Source organism: Diabrotica undecimpunctata, chromosome 3, assembly GCF_040954645.1.
Source record: "Diabrotica undecimpunctata isolate CICGRU chromosome 3, icDiaUnde3, whole genome shotgun sequence".
Classification (NCBI taxonomy): Eukaryota; Metazoa; Arthropoda; class Insecta; order Coleoptera; family Chrysomelidae; genus Diabrotica; species Diabrotica undecimpunctata.
The window spans coordinates 19599351-19607929 of record NC_092805.1 but is presented as its reverse complement, the minus strand read 5'-3'; the positions used below and the strand labels follow the sequence as shown (position 1 = coordinate 19607929).

General features: G+C 35.0%; 1 protein-coding gene across 1 annotated transcript in view; it reads left to right on the top strand.

The window, feature by feature from the left end:
* Positions 1 to 736: 736 nt before the first annotated feature.
* The window catches only part of LOC140436518 (sialin-like), a 46545-nt gene continuing 38702 nt past the window's right edge, over positions 737 to 8579 (top strand). Inside the window, exon 1 of the mRNA XM_072525403.1 lies at positions 737 to 920. The gene's annotated coding sequence lies outside the window, so the exon portion shown is untranslated. The remainder of the gene's footprint in view (positions 921 to 8579) is intronic.

The following is an 8579-nucleotide window of genomic DNA, read 5'->3' as shown; positions in this document are numbered from 1 at the left end:
CCTGATTGTTCTCTATTCTTGTTAGTGCTGGTTCAATTCTCTCTTTAAAGGTAGCTAATTCGGGGTCCGTTAGCCTAAAAGAACGGGGAGAAGCTTTGCGTATGTTCTTGAAACGGATTCTGTAATCAGCCATCAAGAGCTGGTGATCGCTTCCGCATTCTGCTCCTGGAAATGTTTTTGCGTTGGTAATTGAAGACTTCCATCTAGAACTGATCAGAATAAAGTCTATTTGATTTCTTGTTCTATCTCCAGGTGATTTCCAGGTATAGAGTCTACGCGGATGATGCTTGAAATGCGTGTTCATTACAGAAAATTTCCTTTGGTTGCAGAATTCTAGAAGGGGTCTAATATAAGAAAAATTCTATATCCCAATAGTTTTAACTCACCCTGTATAGCTCGCACTATTATTGTCATAAAATTTTTTGCTACCTAGTATAGTTTTCCACCCAGTAAAAGTTGTTTTGGCTAAAATTAAATAATTTTAAACAAAATTGGAATTTTTATTATGCAAAACCACCTCATTACCATATCTACACCGATTTCGGATAATTGACGACAGATATCTACTGGTTACCTCAAACTACTTCTAATCGTAATATAAACTTAGCGGAATTTATATTGATCAAATTATGTTGGCGTGTGTATAGAAGTAATAACAGAATATCTTTACAATTATTTGTTAATTTGATCATAAAATACATTGTATCTGTTTTAATTATTGCTATAAAAAAATAAATCCGTCTCTGTTAGGTTAGTTCTGACGAAAAAACCACGATAAAATTCCTTCAAATAATTATATTAAATAGAAATATATCACTTGGCAAGTTTACATGAATTGTAAAGTGCTTTGTAGGTGTGATATTACGTTTAATAAGAGTACTGTTGGATATATTGGAGCTGTAGATTAAACTTAACGATTTGTAAGTATCTACTTAGGTACTAATATTTTTATTTTTGTATACTCAAATTCGAATTTTTCTTGACTTCCGGAACATTTTTTCTCATGCATACATTTCGTAGTTCATTACTAACTTGTTAATCTTTAACACGTTAAGCGCTTTGTGTATAAAATATATAGGTACACAGTAGTCGGGTCCAGGGCGCCGTGTGTATAAATTTTATTCACGAGGCATAGCTGTATTGTAGGCCGTGTGTATGCGATTTCTGCACAGTTAACGTAGGTATCTTATGGGATATGTATTGGTGCGGCGCTACATTACATCATATCAAATTGGCAGATAAATTGGTTTCGTCAATAATTTTTTTTTACAGTTTTGTTGGGACGTTTTTATTACAGTAAAAAATTATTAGTTTTAAAGTAAAGTATCTATGTTTGTACTGATAATTTGTTTATTGTGTACAAATTACAAATTAGGTAAAAGTAGTTCAAAATAAAACAAATTTACACATTCTAAAAACAAAAAAAAGATTATAAAAAACAATATTTCAGTAGATATTGACATCAAATAAAAACTCGTAAATAAAAAATATATTAGATATATCAATTATTTTGGTTTACACACATAAGAATTGAAAAATCAGTCTATACAAATAGGTGGTTTGTCCGGACATGCTGGACAGATATATATCACTTGTTTGCTGTGACCAGCTGCATATGTTCTGTTATGTTGTCCTGCTAAACGAGTGTAACATATTTTACACCGCTTCCGTTTTTCTGTCGCCTTCAGTTCATGTTTTTCTAGTCTATTATTGTCTGTAGTTGCAGAAATATTGTCGACACCTAATAACTGCAAACACAAATTTTCTCTAAATGTTGTAATTGACATACGGCTATCACGTACTGAATTATGTAAAATCCAGGCATTAACTACAGCAGTACCTGTTAAGGCCTCAACTGCAATTTTTCTGAACCATTTAATTGTTTTTCGTAAAGCAGTAGAGTAGGATGACATCTGGTCCGACACGTCAATAAATGATTTGGCAGAATTGTAAGAACAAATAGCAGTAGGTTTATTTCGGACACCTCCTTTTCTTGCACTAACCTCCGTTATTTCATCTCCGTGTTTAGTACTTATAAATAAAATGTCTCTTTTGTCCTTCCACTTAGCTACAACTATACCATCCTTCTCTTCTCCATAAATTTCACCCCTTTTAAGTTTTTTTTGGACAACTGCCACTGGATTTTCCTTGCGGTTACTTCGTAATGTGCCGACCAAATGTTTACTATTTGCAATTAGTTCTTTAGCTAATCCGACGCTATTATACCAATTATCAGCGAACAGTGTACGGCATCTCCCAGAAGTCCATCCATAAGTTCAAGAACTATTGTATTGGCTACGGGTATACCTATACTTTTATCTAGTCCACAATAAATCTTCATATGGTATGTATAGCCACCCTTTAGACATAACTTGAAAACTTTAAACCCAAATTTGTGTTTCTTCCCTTTTATATATTGACGAAATGATATTCGTCCTCGAAAAGGAATCATGCTTTCGTCAATACATACGTTTTCACCGGGTTCCATGCACATTTTGAAATTTTTATTTAGAATATCAAGTAGGGGTTGAACTTTATACAGCCTACTTCCTGGAGGACACTCCTCATTATTGGAGAAATGCCACATTTGTAGTAGTAGCTCAAAGCGATTTCGGCTTATAACACTTGAAATGTTATTTTTGTAGAGCAAAGATCGTTTCCAATAATCTTTTAGGGTTGGTTTTCGATCGAGTCCCATCCATAGGATGACTCCTAAAAATTTTTTCATTTCTGCTGTATCTGTCGGAGTCCATTCATTTATTCTTGATTGTGGACCAATGGTTTCGTTCGTAATTTTTTCTACAATTTTTTGATCAGCAGAAATATTTGTCTGCAAAACCATTAGTTCAAATATCTCATCAGTTACAAATTGCTGAAATGAGTCTAATTCAGTTTTACCTTGAATTTAAATGGTTATTTCATCATGAACTCCTACAGGTTTATTGAAAACTAAATTTTTAAAATTTTTAATGATTGGTCCTCACACTTGTGGTACATTTTCAGGAACATTGACATCTGAATTCGAGGAACATGCATGATTTGTAGTTGATGCAACTTTTCGTCTTTTCACTTGAAGAACTTCTTCCTCTGATTGTGAATCGGAATTTTCAATGTTTTCATTTTCGGTATAATCGGGATCATCATCAGAATCGGCAGGAAATGGCTCTATACCGCTCGTATCTGATTCAGAATCAACTAATTCTTCATCACTCATGTCCATATTGTTTATCTCTGGTAAACATTCCTCCATCAGTAGTTCCAGTCTTTGCCTTTCTGCTTTCTCACGTTTGTAAGACATCTTTTTTTAACAAATACTGCTATTTCTCGCTCAAGAACACACTGTTCAGAACAAACGTAGAACCCAAAATATAATACAACAATATGCTGTGCCCTGTAAAATATAAATGACCATAAAAAGTGCAAGTTTGTGCAAGTTTGACCGTCCAGCTGTTGTATGTATAATACCTATACACGGGCGTAGTCTTATATATTTTAATCAGGCGCCGCGTGTATATATTTTATTCACACTTTTAATTGGCTTAATCTTAATGATTTTTATTTTTTCTCTATAAACATGTTCCTAGAGATGTGATCTAAATACGATTCAGCCATAAAATTTTTACGGCGCCACGGACCCAATCGCAAAATATAGTTTGGCACTTAATGTGTTAAATACTCATGGATGTCTTAGATGTGGCTTTAAAGTCGAGGCAAAATTATTCTATTTATGATATCACTACGAAACTTTTATCATGGTTGCTTCCCAGCTTGTCTATTTAAAATAGGAGGGTCAAAGCCCCTTTTGGGAGTATTGCAACACTTTAGTGATAGACTTAAACCACATATTTTTCAAATGTACAAAACACATGGGATCATTCAAAGATCCTAATTGTACGAACTACACATTGCGGGTCCAGTTAATAAATCGTGTGTGATTGCCTCATTCAACAAATCAGTGCATGATCTCTTGATTGAATTTCTCAGTAAAACAAAAATAAACATTTAACATAAATAGCTTAAAAATTGTTGAGATAGTCACTAAAATACAATTGATACGTACAAGTACGTACTATTTTCAAGTGGGTATATTACAATACATTTAGTTTTAAGCAGTCATCATCATCATCCAGCCTTAAGAGTCCACTGCTGAACATAGGGCTCTTCCTCATGTTTCCAACCCCGTCTATCTTGCGCCGCTCTTATCCAGTTTTTATTGAGTCTTCTTAAATCGTCAGTCCATCTTGTAGGTGGTCGACCGACGCTTCTCTTGTCTTCCCTTGGCCTCCATTCCAATAACCTCTTTGTCCATCGCCTATCTGTCATTCTGGCTATGTGTCCTGCCCATCTCCATTTTAGTCTGGCTATCTTCTCGATGATGTCAGTCACTCCGGTTCTTCTCCGGTTTTAAGCAGTAATATGTGATTAGTGTGATATTTGGCTAATGAACATAGTTTGAAGCCAGACTCTCCACACACACACACACACACACACACACACATACACACACACAGTACGAAACTCTTTCTAACTACGAATTCCCCTTTACCCTTCATTTATTTTTCTTTGTGCTATAGCTGCTGAAAAAGAACTATATGTTCTATAACAAAAGAGCTATTGTTTTCTCTACTGTACTACTATATATTCTATCATCATCATTATTTTATACGCTGCGATTATTGGACACAGGTCTCCCTCAGCTCTTTCCATCTGTCTCTGATTTGCCTGTCTTGCATCTAGTTACTGCTGACACGCTTCAAGTCGTCAGTCTATATGTTTGGTGGGCATTCCCTTTTCTGTAGTGCTTTTTGTCTTGGCCTCCACTCGAAAATAAGTTTTGTCTACAAGAATATGGTTATTTGATAATCTGGCGATGTGTTCTGACCAATTCCATTTTAGCAACGTGATTTTTTCGATAACGTCTGTTGTTTTTGTTCTACCACGTATTTCTTCCTTTGAGATTCGGTCTTTCAGAGAGGCACTTAACATCAGCCGCTTCAAAGCCCTCTGAGTCATGCGAATCTTGTTTGCTGCCTTTTGTGAGTGTTAATATTTCTGCTCCATAATGGCCATGATACCATAATGCCAGGTGGCCATGATACCATAATGGCATTACAGCAGCTTATAAAAGAAATATGGACACAAAAATCACTCCCCAATGATTGGAATATAGAAATACTTTGCACCATACACAAAAAAAGAGATATACCTTTGAATGCTTTGAATGCTCTAACCACAGAGGAATTACGCTTCTAAATGCAGCCTATAAAATATTTTCCATGGACTATATCACCGTATGACACCATATGCAAAACGGATAGTAGGAAAATACCAGGCTGGTTTCAGAGGCTGAAATATATCATTCATACTCATCACAGATTTATATGCTACAAAGCAACCTACGACTCTGTGACTAAAAGAGAAATGTTGAAAGCAATGAAAGAGCTAGGAATACCAAATCAGTTGGTAAATTTAACAAAAATAACTCTTGCAAAAGATGAACGTAGAAAAAGAATTCAGGGGGAACTGTCTGAAACTTTTAAAATAAATCACGGGCTGCCCTAGGGAGACCCTCTCTCCTGTATACTGTAACTGACATCACTAAAAACAAATTGTGACGCAGGATCATTTGTTTCTTGTTTGTATAAAGAATACATAATTGACAGATTTAAAGTGGGAGCTAAATAACAAAGATTGGGATTTTTTTTTCTAGAATAATGACTGATATTTTGTAAACTTCGAAATAAAATGAAAAATATTTGCAAGTTTCTCCTGACTTCTTTTATTATGAGGGTCCTTTTTTCCTTTTTTATCCTTAGAAGATGTACCACCTTGCTCTCTATCACGCAAAGCACGTGTAAGTCGACCATCTAAAACTCTCAAAATTTTTTTAAAAAACACCTTGCAAACTGGAATATCTAGCCCTGTTTCTCTTGTCAAATAATATTGTCTTGTGTATTTTCTGAAGTCCCTTTGAGCAGTATTGGTTAATTTTAAAGTAAGTTTGATTTGGCCTGGCCACTTAAGTAAGATGTTGTAAATCATAATTGGTGAGTTCATAAAAATCTTTAAAAATAGTTTCACGTTGTTTATGGCATTCTTTTATCTTCCAATTTTTAGCGAGCACCACGTTTCTTACTTTTTAGAATTTCTCAAGGATTCGCAATATCGTTAGACTGAAAATTGCTTTGTAAATTCTCATCAGTCACCAATACATTTTCATTTTCACCTAAATCAAAGTATATTAGTTTTATGCAAACGAAGAAACTACAATGTAGAAAAAACAAAACAGGCAATAGAGCAAAATAAGAACATGAAAGTTTTGAAGAGGAGCGTACAAAAGGGGAAAATAGAAATTAACAAACTGAGAAACAGAACTGGAGAAGAAACAATGAACAGAGATGAAATATTAAGAATAGTCGAAGAGTTCTACACAGAGTTATATAGATCAAGAAAAAAGATAACAATACGGAACCTCCAATTACACTAAAAACTGGGATATTAAACCAAGGATCAGATTTAATGCCCGATATAACAAAATCAGAAATCAAAGAAGCCCTGAAGAAAATGAAAAATAATGGAACCCCGGGTGAAGATGAAATAGTATCAGAAGCACTAAAAATTGGAGGGGATGTATTACTTAAAAAAATTAAACAACTTTTCAATATCTGCCTTCACAGCGCCAATATTCCAACAGACTGGAACAACGCTACTATGATTCTATTACACAAAGCAGGAGACAAAGCAAAGTTGTTTAAGCGAATACTAGTTAAGAGAATGGAAAGAAAATTAGACACTTATCAACCAAGGGAACAGACACGATTCCGAAAAAGTTACGGAACAAATGACCATCTACAAAGTATAAAAACCCTAATAGAGAAAGCAGTGGAATACAATAAACCTCTAGTTCTAATATTTATCGATTTTCACAAAGCCTTTGACACAGTTGAGCTAAGAAAAATATTACAGTCGCTTAAAGAATGCAGGCTAGATTATAGATATACAAAATATACCTGCAGGCAACAACCACTGTCAGATTACATACTAACAGTAATCGCATAAAAATAGAACGGGGGGTTAGACAAGGAGACCCAATGTCACCTAAACTTTTTAATACGGTGCTAGAACATGCTTTTAAGAATTTGGATTGGATGACAAAGGGAATAAAAATAGATGGAGAATATCTAAACAACTTACGTTTCGCCGATGATATACTTATAATAGCTGAAGATCTAGGTATGGCAAGAGAGATGGTACATGAACTCGTTGTGGCTACAGAAAGTGTAGGTTTAAATATAAATATCTCGAAAACAAAAATCATGACCAATTTGGTACCCAACCAGAACATCAGTATTGGTAGGAAAAAAATAGAACTCGTAGATAGATATAAATACCTGGGACATGAAATTATGATTGGCAGGGATAACCAGACTCATGAACTTAAAAGAAGAATCGGCCTTGGGTGGGCAGCATTTGGAAAACAAAGAAACTTTTAAAAGTGAGCCGCCCACATGCCTAAAAAGAAAGGTATTTGATCAGTGCGTCCTCCCAGTCTTGACGTACGGAGCAGAAACACTTACCTTAACAAAAGCAGCAGCTACCAAACTTAGAATCACGTAGAGAAGAATGGAGCGGTCCATGTTAGGAATAACTCTGCGAGACAGAATAACCAACGAAGACATCAGGAGAAGAACCGGAGTGACTGACATCATCGAGAAGATAGCCAGACTAAAATGGAGATGGACAGGACACATAGCCAGAATGATAGATGGGCGATGGACAAAAAGGTTATTGGAATGGAAGCCAAGGGACGACAAGAGAAGCGTCGGTCGACCACCTACAAGATGGACTGACGATTTAAAAAGACTCAATAAAAACTGGATAAGAGCGGCGCAAGATAGACGGGGTTGGAAACATGAGGAAGAGGCCTATGTTCAGCAGTAAACTCTTGAGGCTGGATGATGATGATGAAACGATTATAATAATAATAAAATACCCGTACTTTTTTCACTTGATGATTCTACCAATACGGAAGGATTGTAACTGGATCCTGAATCTGCATATGACATATCAATACTAGAGACATTACTGTCATCAAAAGTATTATTGCTTTTGCCTGAAAGAGATAAGTTACAATAATTCAGGCGTGTATTAATATTATACTTTTTAACACCTTATTCCAATATATCTACTTTTAATAATTACTTAAGAAAATGATCTGAATAATATATTTACCTGATGTGGATGGAATATCCATAACACAACTTCCAAATAACTAAAGACAAACAATTAAAGCGTAACACTAGCTGTTAAAAATCAAAAAATAATAATTTTAAGGTTAAGAGATAGGCCACTAGTGCACACGAGAAACTGAAACACATCGACAGGCATGAACATTGGGATATTACTGCATGACCGTTTGTCAACAAATCATAATAGGCTAAAGTGACCTTGATCATTCTTCTACCTGCATTTTAATCAAATCGATGTGGGCCACTATTGCACACGATAGAATAATACAAATACTAACGCTTTGTGTTAATAACTCAAATATCATTTTTTTTATTTAGGCCACTCTTGCA